The 18,628-nt window shown below is 35.8% G+C and overlaps 1 protein-coding gene across 1 annotated transcript in view; it reads left to right on the forward strand.

Moving 5' to 3' along the window:
- The window catches only part of IL1RAPL1 (interleukin 1 receptor accessory protein like 1), a 922,977-nt gene that overhangs the window by 449,587 nt on the left and 454,762 nt on the right, over positions 1-18,628 (forward strand). The window lies entirely within an intron of this gene.

The raw sequence follows: 18,628 nt of genomic DNA on the forward strand, positions 1-18,628 counted from the left end.
ACAATACTATCTTTTTATCCTTTTGCTTTTGTAAAATGAAGAACAAATAATAGAAAAATACAAAATAGAAATGTTCTAGGTGCTCCCCTCCTCATAAAAATTATGTTCAATCAACAGATACTTGTCAGGATGATTATAAGGGACTAATATGTTAGAATTGAGACAGTAGAACCAGTGACCAGTGACTTGCTGTGGAGGAGTTCACAGTTTCCTTGGGGAGGCAAATAAGTAATCAGATAAATAGAATACACCACAAATCATAGACTTTTGGACAGATCGATAAAGGAGAGGAAGTGCTAAACATGGAGACATGAGAAAAACTATTACCAAAGGAGGTGATAGTTGAGCTTTCTTAGAGGATGAATAGAAATTTACCAGATAAATAAATGGAATCAAGCCATGGCAATTCTGAAGTTAGGAGAGAACTCTAGATTGAAGCTATAGATGAAGTTGTCAACATATATTTGAAGTTATTTCCAGAGAGTTCCCACTAAGAGTCAGGCATATTTCAGAATTATTCAAAATACGGTTTATCTAATATTCCAGGAAATTTGCAACACAGACATTTTTATTCTCACTTTTCAAATGAAGAAACTGATACTCAGCCAACTTAAGTAACAGGCTAACAGTAACAAGGTTACAGAATGGTAAACAGTTGAAGCAATGTATAAATATGTTTCTGACTCCAAAGCCTGACCTCTTTCCATTTTCCTACCAAGCTACCCCTAAAAGCCAAAGAGTATTTGGAAACATTGATAGGAAACTTAGTGGCAGGTGCCCAACAGGATATCATCTCAAGATAACATGTATATTTTGGAGTTTTTTTCCACAAATGTATTGCATAAATTACTTAGAAGCAAAACGAATCATTCATGAAGCTGCTGCCCATTAGAATCAGTCAATATAGTTCTAAAGTTTACAGAAAAATAAGCACCAAGGACAGTGAAGAAGTTATTGTAACTAATAAGTAATGTTAAGAGACTGCCTTACCTATATAATATTAAACAGTATCTTCCTGGTGCATTGAACAGTTGATCTAAGAGACAATTCCCCAAACACAGAAGTTATACAATAAGAGTGGCATCACATGTCAGCAGAGAAAAGTTTGTTTTCACTCAATGATATTGGCAAAAAAATGAATCTGTTTGAAAAAATATATACCTTTGTCTTTCTTACCAATTCTGTAAAAGTAAATGAATCAATGATGACACTGTAAAACTACTAGAAGAAAATATTGGAGAATTTTAAAAATCTGTATAATTGCAGAGTGGAGGAGGTCTTTCTAAAAGAAACAAAATCCAGAAAGTATAAAATGGAAGATTGATACAGTTACTACAAAAGAATAAAAAACAACCTGCATGGTAAACAAAATAAAATTAAATGGTAAATAACAAACTGGGGGAAAATATTGGCAGTATACTTCAAAAAGTTCTAATGTCCTTAATAAAAAGAGATCCTACAGCTCTGCCATTCTATTTGGTATTTTGTCTTTTTTTTTTTTTTTTTTGGTTTTCATAAGTTATCTTTATACTAATACCTTTATGTAATTATTCAGTCCTCTTTTTTCTTAGGTTTGTACTATAATGTCAACTCTAAAGAATATTTTAATTCCCACCTATGTGCTAATGAATCATTTTACTCTGTGTTCCTTTCTTCCTTCTCTTTGCACTTTTTAGTCATGTTATTTCTACTTTAGCAGAACAAACACCATTAATGCATCATTCCTCCAACCTTAATACTGCCATTATTTTAGTTCCAGATTTTCAATTAAGTATGCTTACTACCAAAATTTCTGCAAATCTTTCTTCACCTTTTCTGTAAAATTCTCATTCTCTTATTTGTATGTATAGTATTTTCTGAGATACTGTTTCTTCTTGGCTCATACTGTCCTTTCCTTTATATTCTTGAATTTGGTGCTCTGCTTTTGTTGTGCTTTGTGTTTTCTTTATGTAAGCAACTTGGCCTTTTTCTCTGAAGGTTCAGAGGACATTTTCTTCATTTTTAAAGTGTAATCGTTTTACTAAGCTATTTCGTGGAATTGACCATACTTTGTCGGTGTTCCTGGGTACATCATGGGTCTTTATAATATGTAAATTCAGAGCTTTTATTTCAGCAAAGTTTTTTTGAATTATTGTCTTAAAATATTTCTTCTCTTCCTTTGATATGCTTTTTTTCCCCTTTATGGATTTCTGTTATAAGTATGTTGGATAATCTCTTCTGCCTTTTCTGTCATGTTCTTTCTAAAGCTTTTTATATTATTTTATTTTATTGTCTCTTTCCTGTTCTATCCTTTATGACCCTGTGCTAATTATGTTTATACCTCTTCTCCCTTGGGAACTGTATGAGTTTTGTATTGTTGCCATAACAAATTGCCATAAACTTAGTGGTTTAAAATAACACCTGTTTTTTCCCTCATAGTTCTGCAAGTCAAAATACAAAGCATGCTCAGTTTGGTCTCATAAGTCCAAAGTCAAGTTTGTCTGGGATGGGCTCTTAACTGGAGGATCTGGGAAAGAATCCACTTGCAAGCTCATTCCAGTAGTTGGCCAAATTCAGATTCTTGTTATAAGACTAAGGTTCCCCCTCACTTTTTTTTTTTTTTTGGCTGGTTGTCAGTCAGGGGTCACTCTAAGCTCCTAAAAGCTGCTCACATTCTTTGGCAAGTGTCTTCCTCCATCCTTAAGCCAGTGATGACATGTTGAATCCTTTTTATGCTCCACATGTCTCTGACTTCCTCTTCTGCCACCAGCTGGAGAAAGCTCTATGCCTTTATGGGCATATGTGGATAATCCAGGATGACTAAGTCATGGTGCCACAAAACGTCCCATAATAACAAGAATGCTAACTCACCGTTTCTACATGTTCCGAGAATTAGAGTGGACCATCCTTCACTGGCCATTTTAGAAATTCTGCCTACCATAGGCACTTTGTAGTTTAATTCTTGTTCATTTCCTGTCTCTCCTGAGTTTGACTAGCTCTCTTTTCATATCTTCATGTTGTTTGTTCTTCTGTCTTTGAAGTTTTAAAAAGAGTTTATGATTCATAGTTTTCTTCCAATTCTGCAATTGATTATTTAAGTATAAAATTCCTGTTGGAGTGTCAAGTTAAAATTTCCTTCTGCTTTGTGCAAGTGTGGACATGTATGTGTGCAGAAGTGTTTTGCAGTGGTTTTATCCACTGAATTTTCATTTTTTGGGCTTTTCCCCTCCTGAACCAATAATAGAAGACACTTTGAAGGGGCTAGGGTAGGGGGATTGCATGGCTTAATTGATTTCATATTTCAAGATCACCTTATTTTGCTGCCATTATGATGCCATTGTTAGTTGTGGTTGTGGTGATATTATGTAACAAATTGTACATTTTATTTTATTTTTTTGAAACATTTTTTATTGAGTTATAGTCATTTTACAATGTTGTGTCAAATTCCAATGTAGAGCACAATTTTTCAGTTATGCATGAACCTATGCATATTCATTGTCAAATTTTTTTTCGCTGTGAGCTACCATAAGATCTTGTGTATATTTCTCTGTGCTATACAGTATAATCTTATTTATCTATTCTACATTTTAAAATCCCAGTCTGTGCCTTCCCACCCCCGGCCCCCTTGGCAACCACAAGTTTGTATTCCATGTCTATGAGTCTGTTTCTGTTTTGTATATATGTTTTGTTTGGTTTTGTTTTAGATTCCACATATAAGTGATCTCATATGGTATTTTTCTTTCTCTTTCTGGCTTACTTCACTTAGAATGACATTCTCCAGGAACATCCATGTTGCTGCAAATGGCGTTATGTTGTCAGTTTTTATGGCTGAAGACTATTCCATTGTATAAATATACCACCTCTTCTTTATCCAGTCATCTGTTGATGGACATTTAGGCTGCTTCCATGTCTTGGCTATTGTAAATAGTGCTGATATGAACATTAGGGTGCAGGTGTCATTTTGAAGTAGGGCTCTTTCTGGATATACGCCCAGGAGTTGGATTCCTGGGTCATATGGTAAGTCTATTCCCAGTCCCCCGAGGAATCTCCATACTGTTCTCCACAGCAGCTGCACCAAACCACACTCTCACCAGCAGCGTAGGAGGGTTCCCCCCTCTCTATAGCCTTTCCAGCACCTGTCATCCGTAGACTTCTGAATGATGACCACCCCGACCGGTGCGAGGCGACACCTCACCACAGCTCTGACCTGCATTCCTCTGACAATTAGTGACACAGAGCATTCTTTCATGTGCCCATTGATCACCTGCATTTCCTCTCTGGAGAACTGCCTTCTTAGGTCTTTTGCCCACTGTTGGATTGGGTTGTTTGTTTTTTTCTTATTAAGTCGTATGAGCTACCCATACACTCTGGAGATCAAGCCCTTGTCGGTCTCATTTGCAGAAATTTTCTCCCATTCTGTAGGTTGTCCCCTTGTCCTACTCATGCTTTCCTTCGCTGTGCAGAAGTCCGCAAGCCCAGTTAGGTTCCATTCGTCCATTCCTGCCCCCATTTCTGTTGCCTGGGCAGACTGCCCCAGGAGAACACCCCCGAGATGTATGTCAGACAACGTTCCGCACATATTCTCTTCCAGGAGGTCCAGTGTATCCTGTCTTATGTTTAAGTCATTTTTTTTTCAGAAAGTCTGATTTCTTCTGATTCTATGTCACAATCTTCTTTCATTAGAGCCCCTTATCTTCATTCAGTTCCTTTTTTTCCCTTCACCACTAAGTCTTCAAAGGACATGTTTCCTCTCAAAGTTATTTCACTCTTACTGAGAAGGGATGACCACCTCTGGTCCTGTGCTCTTTGTATGGTCCTTTCTTTTGATTTCCCAGCAAGCAGTGCTCTTATCTACCTGGTCTCAAATTATTTCTCAGTATTTCCCATCTTAGAGTTTGGCCTCAAAGGCCTCCTACAAATTAATGAAAATCAGATCATTAACTCAAGAGGAAAAAAAATCAAGATGACAGTCTACAAAATAAGGAATACAAGTACTATTTAAGTATATGAAAAATAGTCAACATCACAAATAACAGAATTGCAATTTAAGACTAAAATAAAATACTGTAGTTTTACCTATTAGATTGTCATAGATGAAAGCACTTTGTAGCTTACTAGGTTAGTTGAAGGTGTGAGGAAACAAGCAGTCTCAAACATAGTTGTTGAGGTGTTAATTGGTCCAATTTCTATGGATAACAAAGAACCTGGTAATAAGATTTGCCCCCAGGATTGGCTTCAGGATGGCTGGAGCTCATAGATGGGAATTTTCCACCACTGGCATATACTCACTAATTTATTTATGTTTCAACTTTTTTTTTTAAAGTTCAACATTTGCTCTGTTACTGTGTACACCACCAGCACACAACTGTGATCCATCAGTCCAGGCAGCAATATTTCATTCTGAATATCACTTGGGAACATAAAAGCACTTAAGAGGAAATGAATAGCAAGGACAAAAACCTTGGGAAATCCTGGCATTTAAGGGGACATGAGAGAATCAATCAAGGCACAAAAGGAAAACCAGGGAAATACCCTTTAATAAAAACTCAAAGTGAATGGACATAAATGAAATTAAATGTCATATTGTGCTCAAACCAGATGATGATTGAAAGCCAGGTTATTGATAACCCGTGTAACAACATTTTCTTAGATATACTGATGAGGAAACTGAGACCATAGTAGAGAAAAGGATGAGTCTCTGTTGAGAAAGTGAGGAGAGTAGTTTACACTACCACTGAAATATTTTTATTAGTGAAAGGAAAGAGTTAAGTCATAGGTAGACACAAAGGACACACCCCTGCACATGAACAAAGAATACCTCTGTGTAAAATCTCTCAATAATGCACTCATGGATTAGGCAAATATAACTTGCATAATTATATTAACAATAATGTTATTTTGGAATTTTGGGAAAGGATGTAAGCCATCATGTGAACTTTATTCGACAAATGAGAAACTAACATACCCAAAGCCACAATTCAAATTAATGACTTATTTATGTTTTGCGTTTTATATATTATAGACATAATAAGTGGTAAATAAAAACATCAGTAACTGCAAAGTCAAACTGTGCAGTGATGCTTTGTACAATTTGGATTCCAAATAAATCCATATTAGTAAAGAAAACCAGAAGCCAGAAGCAGTGTAATAGCTTTTGCAAATTAGCCACCAAAGTGGTCAATTACAATTGTATTTAATAGACTAGTAAACAGAAAGGTTTTGAGAGTGGAAATGATTACAATGCTGATGCATAAATTGTAGCTTTGAGAAAACACTCAAGGAAAAGATGTCTGGTTAATCATTATGATATTTTTCATGTGTATAAAGAATAATTTGGGAAAACCCTGTATCCCAATAAGACTGAATATAATATGGTTGAGTTCCTCCATTCCGTAAGAGTTCTCTCTCCTTTTTTTCACTTGTTATTATCATAATGGACTTTTAAGGAAGAAACAGATTTTGTAACTGGAAATCATGCATGCAATAGAGCCATTTTCAATTCTTTGTAACAGTTGTTTCCTGTGAGAACATGAGAAATAATCTTATAGAATTGACAGGAAAGTATTTTGACAGCTGACCGTTACAACATCTCTCGTGTAATTATTCCACCTCCCCTCTGGCTAGGGATAAGTGTTTTTCACATGATCCATACTTCTGAAAATCCTGAATTTCAAAATGTCTGTTCTTTGTTGACATCTTCAAATATTTAACTATCCAGTTCTGGAATCCCCTTGATGATTCATCCATCTAAAACTGAGAAAAGAGGACAGAGCTAATAACAAGCCATCATTCATGGTGTTTTATTTATTTATTTTTCTCCCTCCTACTGCATGGAGGGATGCCTTCACATCGACTGCATCTCTTTCTGGCAATAATACGAGACAAGTTTAACTGAATTTCAAATGTATAGGAGTTTACTCCCAGAAAGGATGTTCTATTCCTATTGAGCTTTTCTGTAAAAATGAAAAGTTGAATCTGGAGAACAGAATTAGAAGAAGGCTATATTTGCAGTAGGATAAGGAGATTAATATAAAGAGCTATGTGATTTATCTCTTTTATGAGGTGCTGCTGGAAAAGCGATTAAGCTTTTAAAAAGTGGTGACCTCGATATAAATTTCATAGTTAGCCAGTGGTGAAATATTATGAATAATGAAGAGTATATGGAACAACATCAGGCAAAAGTGAGAAGATTCCAGAAAGGCAGTGAGGTTGACAGTCTAAGGGGTTAAACCATCACTGCAGATAACAGTAATAGAAGCGAAACATATTCTGTGACATTTTGTCATTACAAAGTATGTTTATATCATGATGTTTCTTACTTCTGACAACAACTCTATGAGGTTCGTATCCTTACAATTTTATGATCAGGTAACTGAAGTTCAGGGAAGACAGGTTACTCTCTATGGTCACACAGCTTGTTAGTGGATTCGTCTGCTCTTGGAAACATCCTCTTTTTCTTGTATTCTTTGTCACATTTTGATAAAGATTAGACTCACTCATGTTTTGTTTTTAATACTTTGAATCATATGTCTAACATCACTCTATGGCATTTTGTTCTGACAGCAAAGTTAAGGTATTTTATTCCTCCATGCTTTGTTGACAAAAATCTGTAGTATAATTGTCACATTCTAACAGTGTTTATACTTGTAGAGAAATACAATTCATTAGACCATTTTCAGAAAAAAAGAAAATGGTCTATTTTTGCCAAGTAATGTTATTAGATTTCTGGTATTTAAACCATTTGTTCTTTTACTGAATTGTGGATGATTCAGATTAATGACTCTTCTTTCTAGTCAGAAAAACCTAAAAATTATTTTTGACTGGAACTGATACTAAAATTGCCTTAAAAAGTACTGAAAAGAAACCAATTGTGAAATGTACATAAATCTTATAGAATAAAAAAGTCTCTTCTCAAGACAGTCCAATTCTGCCTTTAAGTTAAATTAACTCACAGTTCAATTCTTTTCTCCCTTTTTTGCTTTAGATATACGAACGAAAGGCTTTCATCATAGATAGGAAAATGCAAAAGCACCTTAATAAGTGTGCCATGTTTAAAGAGTATTATATATAATATTTGCCAATGTAGAAATACAATTTGTTTACCTCTTTTTTAACCACCTGGGAGACTTTGACGGATTTATGTACAATGTAGATTAAACACTCAGATATTTGCTTCCTAAACTATTTTATTGGCCAGGAGCTAGTCAGCTAAAGCAAATTCATTACAATCAGTTAAGTAGGGGTAATTTAATATGGGGAATGGGCTATAAATTTGTTAGAAGACCTGAAATGGCAGGACATAGGCAATCCAGGGGTTAGCAACAGCAGTAAGCCAAAACCACTCCTAGGTCTGGAGGGGAAAGAGATGAAGGAAGTGATGTTACCAGATCCAGAAGCTGAAACAACAGGTCCTCTCTTGGAAAAACCCACCTTAAAGTCAGTTGGCAGGAGGGCCTGGGACATGGAGGACATATTTTGGGAATAAAGTTAAACAAGACAGATAAGACTCCTTCTTTCATGGTGCTTACACCGTATGGAAGATAAAATATATACCTATATAAAGAAATAAAATCAAGAAAGTATCAATTAGTGGTAATTGATATGATAAATGTAAAACAGAGTGGTACACTAAAAGATTATAAGCCTTATTGTTTCCATGGATTTTTTTGTATTAATTTGATTTTATTAAATATTGCATTGAAATCTTATTTACCTTAATTATTGAGTTTTTGTCATCCCCCCAATGGCATCATGCTGGTTCCATTGGGGTAAGACTAATGTTTCAAAGAATTTCTACCTGTTTTGCTTGAGCAACTAGGTGAATGGTGTGGCTATCAGTGAGATAAGGGAGACTAGGCAAGAGTGGATTTAAGGGTAAAAGTAAAGATTTATTTGTGGGAAGTAACTTTTTCTTTTTCAAATAAGTATGATAAATAAGCAACTAGATATATAAATCTAGAGTTCAGAGAGAGGTCACAGCTGGATATACAAACACAGGAGACAAAATGTAGAGTTGGTATTTAAAGTGAGAGGGTAAAATGAGCTTACATAGAGGTAGATTAAATGAGATAATGCATACAAGGATTTATGAATAGCTTTATTGAGATATAATTCACATACCATGAGAGTCAACCATGTAGTGTAAAATTTAATTTTTTTATTGTTGTAAAAGACATAGCATAAAATTTAATTGTACAATTTAGTGGCATTAATTACATTCACAGTGTTGCTCACTACTACCTATTTTCCAGAAATTTTTCATCATCCCAAACAGAAACTCTACCCATTAAACAATAACTCCCCATTCCTTCCTCTCCCCCAGCCAAGGGTAACTTCTACTTTTATCTCTATGAACTTGCTTATTCTAGGTACATTATATAAACGGAGTCAGACAATATTTATCCTTTTGTGTCTCACTTATAATGTTTTCAAGCTTCGTCCATGTTGTAACATGTATCAAAATTTCATTCCTTTTAAAGTGTAAATAATATTCTATTGTATGTATTTACTGCATTTTGTTTATCCTTTCATCTTTTGGTGGACATTTGAGTTGTTGCCTTTGGCTCTTGTGAGTAACAGTATTATGAATATTGGTGTACAAGTATTTGTTTATGTACCTACTTTCAGTTCTTTTACATATATACATAGGAGTGGAATTGCTGGATTATATGGTAATTCTGTGTTTAACTTTTTGAGGAACTACCAAATGGGTTTTCCACAGCAGCTGCACCATTTTACATTCCCACCAGCAATGCACAATGGTTCCAGTTTCTTCATATCCTTGCCAGAACTTGTAGTTTTCCTTTTTTTTTTTTTTTTAAATAATAGCTATCCTAATGGGTGCGAAGTAGTATTGTATAAAGATTTTTGCACAGTATTCTTTCTCCCACCATTTCCTCTCCATAGACTGTACATGCCATAAAACCAAGTACTTAGTTTATTCACTGCTTTATCCCCAGCTGGGCCAAGCACATAGCCTTTGCTCAGTAAATGTATATTGACTGAAGGAATAGATTATAAATGCTCAATAAGTGATATTTAATTCACTATTCTAATAAATGATAGTTAATATATTTATTCCTATATTATGTTGAGTGTCCCTTGCTGGGCTTGTTTGGTTTTGTTTTTGTGAAATGGCGTGCCTTTTCTGTGAAAGCTCTAAGAGGTGATATGCTGAGTTTATGTAGAATGAAACTACCTCAAGCCATAACAGGAGAAAAGGAGGAGAAAGACTTGAAAAATATGTTAGAAAGGGATGGAAAAGCAAGCAAGATCTCACATGTTACCTTCAAATTGGAGCACTCAGCTGGGGCTATGAACATATAAATTCAGGAAAGTGGCTGCCAATATCTTCTTCAGGGAGCATTTCTAGCTTCCATTTCTATTTCCAGCAAACCTTTCTTGCGTGAGGAATTGTTTTCCTGATAGATACGCTTTTCTGTCTTCTTTGTGTCTGCAGTTTGGGCCACATTCTAAATATGCTAAGTTCAAAGAGGTCACTCTACATGAAACTGTGATTTTGGTAAACATTATATTTTTAAATTTGCACCAGTCTCCAGAGTCCAGAGATATGCACCTCTGTGAATTTTATGGAATACATTCAGTTTTTGTCTTCTCCAAGTAATTAAGTATATGATATAAATGTCCATTATAATTAAGGTTATTTATCATCTTCACAGTTGATTTTATTTATCACTTATATTTTTATTTTGAAGTCAAGGAAAGCAAAGCTGTTATTAGGAAATATTGACCTTCAAAGTAATACTGAATAAAGCATATGCCATTATTATATTCAAAAATATTTAGAGAAATATTAGTAGAAAAAAATCACTGATTATCATGGCTATTTGCTGACATAGTCCAGATTTGGTTTATATATAGTAGGGGAAAAAAAGTATGTTTTTAAATTTCAAAAAATTAATCTAACTCTGAAAGATCTATTTGTAAATGGGTAAAATTTCATTAAACTCTGGTAGTTCTCTGTCTTCTTTAAAGCTCAGTATACATTTTATTTTACTCTGTTGGAAGTTTCCTTGAATTTTTTGGTCATAAAATGAGGGTGGGGTGCAGGATTAGCCACGCGTCTAAATCCTATGTCACCTCTTTTCCGCAACAGCGCAGGAGTAAGATTTAATAGTACAGGAACTGTTACAGTCACTTTAGAAAACACTGCCTATGTGATGATACTGGGAGAGAAAAAGTGATTTGCAACTGCCCCAAATGTGGCTTACACATTTATCCTCCCTTTCCCTTAGCTTTTGAATCAAGAACGGCAACTACACTAAGAAGGTCTGTTGTGTGCAGGGTGGAAGGAGATAATCAGATGATTACAGGTAGCTGTTCAGTGCCAGGAAATCTTTACAGCTGTGCTGTAATTTTTGCCAGGCCTGGAAGAGACATTTGCTTGCCACATCCACTGTCAAGAAGTGTGTGCTATGTCAAATAAGAATACAAGGAAAGAAGGTAAAAACTAGTATGGTGGAGTATAGGAGAGGGTTATTTAGAGGAAATACGCAAAAATGAAATGTAATCAAAACTGTTTATCCATTAATATTTCATGCATTCATTCATTTAACAAATACTTACTGAGAGTGCCTTCGATGTGCCCGGCACTGTCCTAGACACTTCTGAAAATCATTAGGCTTCTTAAGCCCTTAGTTTCAATTTGCTGTCACTGACCACATTCCTATAATGAATTATTCTCCACGTGCCAGGAGAAACTGAGGTGTTCAGAAAGGGGGAAAGAGCTTAAGAGATATTTTCAAGTGCCTGATTCGTTAAGAAGTTAAGCATAGAATAACCATATGGTTCAACATTTTCACTCCTAGATAGGTACCCAGAATTATTGAAAGAAGAGACTCAAAGAAATTCTTGTACATGAATGTTCATAGCTGTATTATTTGCAATAGCCAAAATGTGAAAACAAATCCAAATGTCCGTCAGATTATGCGCAAATCAACTAAATGTGATATATCCATACAATGGGCTATTGTTTAGCCAAAAAAAGAAATGAAGTATAGATACATACTACAACATGGATGAATCTTGAACATGTTATGCTAAGTGAAAGAAAACAGATGCAAAAGTTCACATGTTGTATGATTCCTTTTATGTGAAGTATTCCAAATAAGCAAATCTATAAAGACAGAACGCAGATTGGTGGTTGTCAAGGGCTGTGGGGATGGGGAAATGGGGAGTGATTGCTCACAGGTATGGGTTTCCTTTTGGAATGATGAGACTGTCTTAGAATTAGATAAAGGTGAGGGCTGCACAACATAATGAATGTACAAAATTACAACTGTGCACTTTCAAATGGTTAATGGTTAATTTTGTATTATGTTACTTTTACCTCAGTTTAAAAAATACGCCTTTAAGAACTCAAACAGCATACAGCTAACTTTCTTATTTTACATTTTATGAGAAGGATACATATTAACAGAGGAGGCAGCAAAATAAATGAAAACAGGTAATTACAAATTGTGATTGTGATGAAGGAAATAAAGGATGAAATGGGTAACGATAGAGTAGGTCAGCCATAGACATTCCTGAATAAATTTGTGATTTATATGACCTTGAGCTCATGTCCTGAGCCTCAGCTTCCTTCAGTGACATGCTTTTCCCCTCTCTTTCTCCTTCTCTCCCTCTCCTCCGCTCTCCCTCTCTCCCTCTTTCTCTCTCCCTCAAGAAAAAGTCTGGAAGCAGACCTTGGGGTCTATAGTGGTGAAGTTTGAAGTGCTTGTACCCAAGAATAACTTGAGCAGAGAAATACTGGCCTAGAATTTCCCACACCAAGGCCTCCTTAAGTTTAATATTTCAGGAGTACTAGGCTAGAAAATTTTAAATGATAAAATTATAGAAGTCACTTTCCATAAAAAAAGAGGGAAATAATTATTTTGGATTTCTAGTTAGCAGAAGATTACGGATGAATTTGATCATAGATTAGATCATTTGATTATAGATCAATTTGCCAGTTAAATTTTTAAAAAAGAAGAATTTCAAACAAGAAGGCAATAAACTGGCATTTTTAGGCCTTATCAATTGCTCAGTTTTCTCACTCTAATCTTTACAAGGACTGATTTCAACCACAGTTAAATCAATACATCCTCCAGAGCTCTTCTGAAAAGAAAACCTAATCCAAACAAGTTTCACATTTAGTGTCAGTAGCTATAAGCATAGTGTGTATTAGAAAGATAAGATGTAACAGAGGAGCCCCACACATAGCTTCAGGCATCACCTATAAGACTGATAGAAAAAAAATTTTAAAGATAGAAAAAATTGCAAGGCTTTAAGATTAGATATATACTATCAAAGTGCATTTAAGGCTTAACTGTGAAATGTTCCCTCCACAGTCTAACCCTGACATTTTTGATTCCCAACACTTTATTTTCACAATGAATCATTAAACACTACAGTCAAATTGATGGTTAAGGAGCCACCTTCCAGACAGTTGAGTTCTGCTCCCTTCTATAGTAACTGAACTTTCAGATCCGCCATCCCTCTGTGCTACCTTTGAGTGTCCAAATGTTTGTGACACTTCAAAAATAATCTATGCTTTTATTTTTACAAAAATTATTTATAAAGATTATGACTTGAAAAAGGACCAGTGAATGTTAAACTGTATAGAACACAGAAATGTAGAACAACTTAATTCTCAAAAATCATTGATCTTGTCTTTCTCAGAACTTCATAAGATGGGGAAAGAATTCCAAGCATTATGGAAATATTATTTCCCCTAGATACCTGAAAATTAACATAATACACAGGTCAAGTGTTTAGTGACGCTACCATTAGAGGATATATTCAACAATCGTGTTACTGGTAATTCTGTGAGTGGAGAGACACTGAATCCTATGCATTAATGTGCATAGTGGGTATGATTACAGAATAATTGAAACTGTGCTACCCTTAGGTATGGCATAACATGGCTTTTATTCTGCTCAATCAGCTAATCAAGTAATATACAAAATTTCGCTTCTCACACATATTTTTCTTTCTTACCTCCTGACTGCACTCCCCAAATTTCAACTCCTCCATCTGTAGTTGTGCAATGTTGTCATCCTTTAAAAGATAAATTTAAAAATCTCTGGTAGCTCCCATGCATGCCAATTCAGAGCCTTTCTCTATCTCAAAATAGCACATTGCTAAGGAACCTGTGGAGAACTTCAGTGCGCTGTCTTGATTTCCAGAGACTGTACTTACAGAAGGCATTTTAATATTTTTTTCTGTCATGGATTTGCTTCTTGATTATATCCAAAAATATCTGTTAGTCCCTAGTACTTGCACTGGATTTAAGGTCAGATTTCTTTCTCTTTTATAAGGCAGAACCCTAAGCCAGTCCTTTCAGAAGCCAATCCTTTTACAAGGATGAGTATGTATGTAGAAAGTATATAGTAGAAAGAGCTGAAGAAACTGTGGTATTTCGTTAAGACCTGCTGCTTGCTTCCTTTCAGTCCTTAGAGAATTGGGGGAACTTTAAGGACCTACATTTTCAAAGAAATCCAAGATAGAGCATATTTTCCCTTTTTCCAGTAGACGTCTATTCTAGAATGTAAAATAATATAAATAATATTAAAAATAATATAGAATCAGGGGCTAAGAGTAGTTAACTTTCTTTCATTGTAAACAATGCGCTCTCTCGCGCGCGCTCTCTCTCTCTCTCTCTCTCTCTCTCTCTCTCTCTCTCTCTATATATATATATATATATATATATATATATATATAGTCTATGTGTGCTAACCCAACACTACTTACCTCCAGTAGCATATAGAAGAGACCAATGAATTAGAAGTTAGGATATATGAATTCTAATTCCATCTCTGCCACCAATTAGATAGTAGAACTTTGACAAACCATTGACTTCTTCAGGCTTTGGGTCCCTTTGCTGTAACCTCAGGAAGTTGAAAGAAGTAAATCCATCCAAGTTGTTTGTACAATACATTTTGTGTATGTGGTGTGTACTGCAGAGTCACCTTTGGCCAGAGGAAGCTAGACTTTAAAAAAAATCGTATTATTATTTCTTCACTGGAAAAAAAATGAGTATTGACTCTCAGGTAAGAGCAACTGTTTTCGCCATATGCATACATATCCTTTCTCTCTAGCCATTTTATGAACATTGGAACTGGCAGTAATGATTTAACTTTTTGCCTAGATGACAACTCATCTGTTATAAACAGTAGAAGCTGAGTACATGTGTGCTGATAATTTTTATCATAAATCCTGGAGGAGCATTCTTAACCCATCTACCCCATTCTACCATGTTTTCCTGACTGCAGAGAGCCACAGCACCATGGCAGTCATGCCGCAAATTTGATGGTGGCGGATGGGACTCTTTACTTTGAGAGTGTGTCATTCTTCTCAGGGGGATCATATGTTTATTAACGGGTCATAAGTTGCTTGCTTCCTGTTAGCTTTTCTCGGTAAATAGGACTATAGTACTCAGTGGATGCTGCTTTATTTTTAGCTTTTTAAATCACCACCTGATGAACAGAAACAGTAAACAAGTATTAAAACATCAAAAGTAATTTGAAAATAGTGCTATCCTGGGGAGTCTGGAATTCCAGACATTACCAGACGGTTGTAAATCAGCAGTCACCATGCAAAGCTGGGGAATGAAAGACAAGAAAATAAGAACACCTAAGTGTGCTCATCTGAAGCCACTTTCTGAAAATGAGGGGTCAGTTGCATTTATAGAAGAGCAGGAGAGACTGCCTGAGATGATGAGTCCATATTTTTCTTCAACTTTCCTCATTCTTGTCCAGTCCAATCAGATATCCCAGATGATAAATATAAGGACCTATCTAGAGTCTTGTGCTTCACACTTACTAAGCACCAAAAACTGAAGCCATTGTCATGGTCATATTGTCTATTTAACCCACCTTCTAAACAAACACTGTTTAGCCTTACTGTAAAATGGAAAGTTAAAGGAAGTAGGGAAAAGGGACACAGTACTGATAATAAGCTCTAACATTTGGGGAGTACTCGCTAGAAGACTGACACTGTTCTGAGCTCTTTAAGTATTTTAACATGCTTGATTCCTGCAACAACCTATGAGGTCTTTAATGTTATTTTCTCCTTGTACAAATAAGGAAATGGAAGCCTAAGGAGTCAAGTAACTTTCCCTCATTTCAGAAGTAATGAGTGATTGGGCTGGTATCTGAATCTCTGTAGTTGGCCTTTAGAGATCTTACTCTTCTCTCAAGTGCCTGTAGAAAATAAGGCCTGATATTTGATACAAGGAGGGGTGGGAAAGCCGACAACAGTAATCAGTAGTTTGATGAGAAAGAAAACCGAAGACTCTTGAATTTAAAAGATTTATGTGGAAGGTTCAAAATTAGAATTCACCGATCTACGTCTGAGAAAAGTCTGTTCTTTAAGATTTCTAATGTGTTGTGCAAATACCAGTATTTTTCTAAAACCTGAATATTTTCTTAAGACCCATTTGAGTGTATCCTAAGGTAGTTAATAGCTTAACTTAATTATTTTTCCTGCAAAAAATTGTCTTGAAATGAGCCTGGGAAGAGCACACTCTAGTCTGTACTGGAGTGAAATAAATAAATAATGCACTAGCAATATTGCTGGCAGACCCAAAGAGGATTTTTTTTTCCCTCTTGAGTGTGAAGCTCAAGCTAAAATTTGCCAGTTTCTTTCCTTTCAAAGCTGTTTCTTTTTCAGTATTTTCCATGCTGAAAGTTGACTCTACCTTTCATATAATTCATCTGAGAAAAAAAATCTTTATCATCTTGTATGCCTCTCTCTTTCCTTTGCTTCTTCAGTGTCACAGTGATTCTATATCTTAAATGTATTTTGAATGTGATCCCTCCTTTCCAGCTCAGGCATTGCCTTTGTTGGAGTTGCCATTTTTTCCCTGAATGAATGCAGTTGCTTTCTAATTTGTCTCACTGCTCTTAGTCCTCCTTTCAATCCAATCCAGTTTTCTCACTGCAATCAGAAAAATCTTCCCAAAATCCAAATGTCATCATTTCCCAGTGTGAAGTCCAAACTCTTTACAGTGGTTTTACATGACGTTCAGCCTGGCTCCTGCCCACCTCTCCAGTCTCAGTTCCTGCTATTCCTTGATAACTACTTTATAATCGAGCCACCCCAGATTATTTGCAATTCCTCAAACATGCCAAGTTGTTTAATGCCTTCAAGCCTTTGTGCATACTGTTCTCTGAAATAGCCTTTCTTAAAAACTGCAAAATTCTTACTCATTTTTTAAGATAACCAGGTATCAGAATTTATGAAGTCTGTTTGTTTCTTTCTTTGACACTACTGTGGTCGAACATACCCCTTTGTAGTACTTAGCACATTGAATTTCAGCTATTTACTTGTGAGTCACTTCTGGATTGTGAGGAACTGAGCACTTTCTTTTAAGACTTTTTTCAGGTTACTGTTTGACATTGTTTAATGGTTAATAACTTCACCTGTTAAGTATTTTAGATACACTTGCAGACTACCTATTATACGAAGCTAGAGAAATCTACATTCGATTGTTCTAAATTATAACTTGTGGAAATTTTCTTTCTTACTCAATATAAAGCTGAATAACTAACAGTAATGGAAAACTCTGTTTTTCTCCTCTCCTCTTAACTCTTCTCACACCGGATATGTGGGGTTTTTCCCGCACCAAGCAGTTCTTCAACACCAGCTGGATGTCTTACAATTCCATTCAGTTCTGACACTATGTACCTGGACTTAGCATCAGATCCCACAGGTTAAGGGCTGAATCCTACACAACCGCCCCTACTCCAACCTTCTGACACACACGCAATTCACATACCAGTTGTAAGTCCAGGTTGTCACCTATGCTTCTGACTGACCAGCTGTAAACCAGAGATTCCCACGACCCCCTCGTCTGATTGTATCATTTGTTAGAATGGCTCATAGATCTCAGGAAAATAGTTTACTTACTGTTGATGATTTACAAAGGATATTTCAAAGGACACAAATGAACAGCCAGATGTAAGAAGTGTGCAAGGTCTGGGGGACAAGGCACAGAGCTTCCATGCTCTCACCAGATGCTCCACCCTCCCAGGACCTCCATGTATTCATTAATCCTGAAGCTAAGCAAAGCTTTTGGTTCAAGAGCTTTTATGGAGCTCAGTCTCCAATGTCTGCCCCTTTCCTGGAATTTCAGGGGGGTGGGGCTGAAAATTCTAACTCTCTGATCCCTTGGTCTTTCTGGTGACCAACCCCATTCTGAGACTATTTAGAAGCTCCACCCTAAGTTAACTCATTAGCATAAACTCAGGTATGATCAAAAGGGATCCCTTATGAATAATATACAAGAAATACCACTTAGGAGATTCTGAGAGTTTTAGGAGATCTCTTACCGGAACCTGGAAAAAAGACCAAATATATATTTTTATTATATCATTACTAACCTAGCTATTTTCTGGCCATTCTAATCATGTCATATTAGCATTAAAAAAGCAAGAATCTAAATCAAGTTGCTGCTTAAACATCAAAGTATCTTGGCTGAATAAGGAGTAGGACTTGGGGGCTCTGGTCCATGTGCACCAATTCAGAGCAGAGAGGAACCAACATTACTGAGCACTTAGGTAGGGCCAAGCAAATTTTGATTTAGTATCACATTTAGTACTTAGACAAATGTCTCTGCTCACCACCTGAGAGGTTCAGAGGGATTAAA

The sequence above is a fragment of the Camelus ferus genome, chromosome X (genome assembly GCF_009834535.1).
Source record: "Camelus ferus isolate YT-003-E chromosome X, BCGSAC_Cfer_1.0, whole genome shotgun sequence".
Taxonomy (NCBI): Eukaryota; Metazoa; Chordata; class Mammalia; order Artiodactyla; family Camelidae; genus Camelus; species Camelus ferus.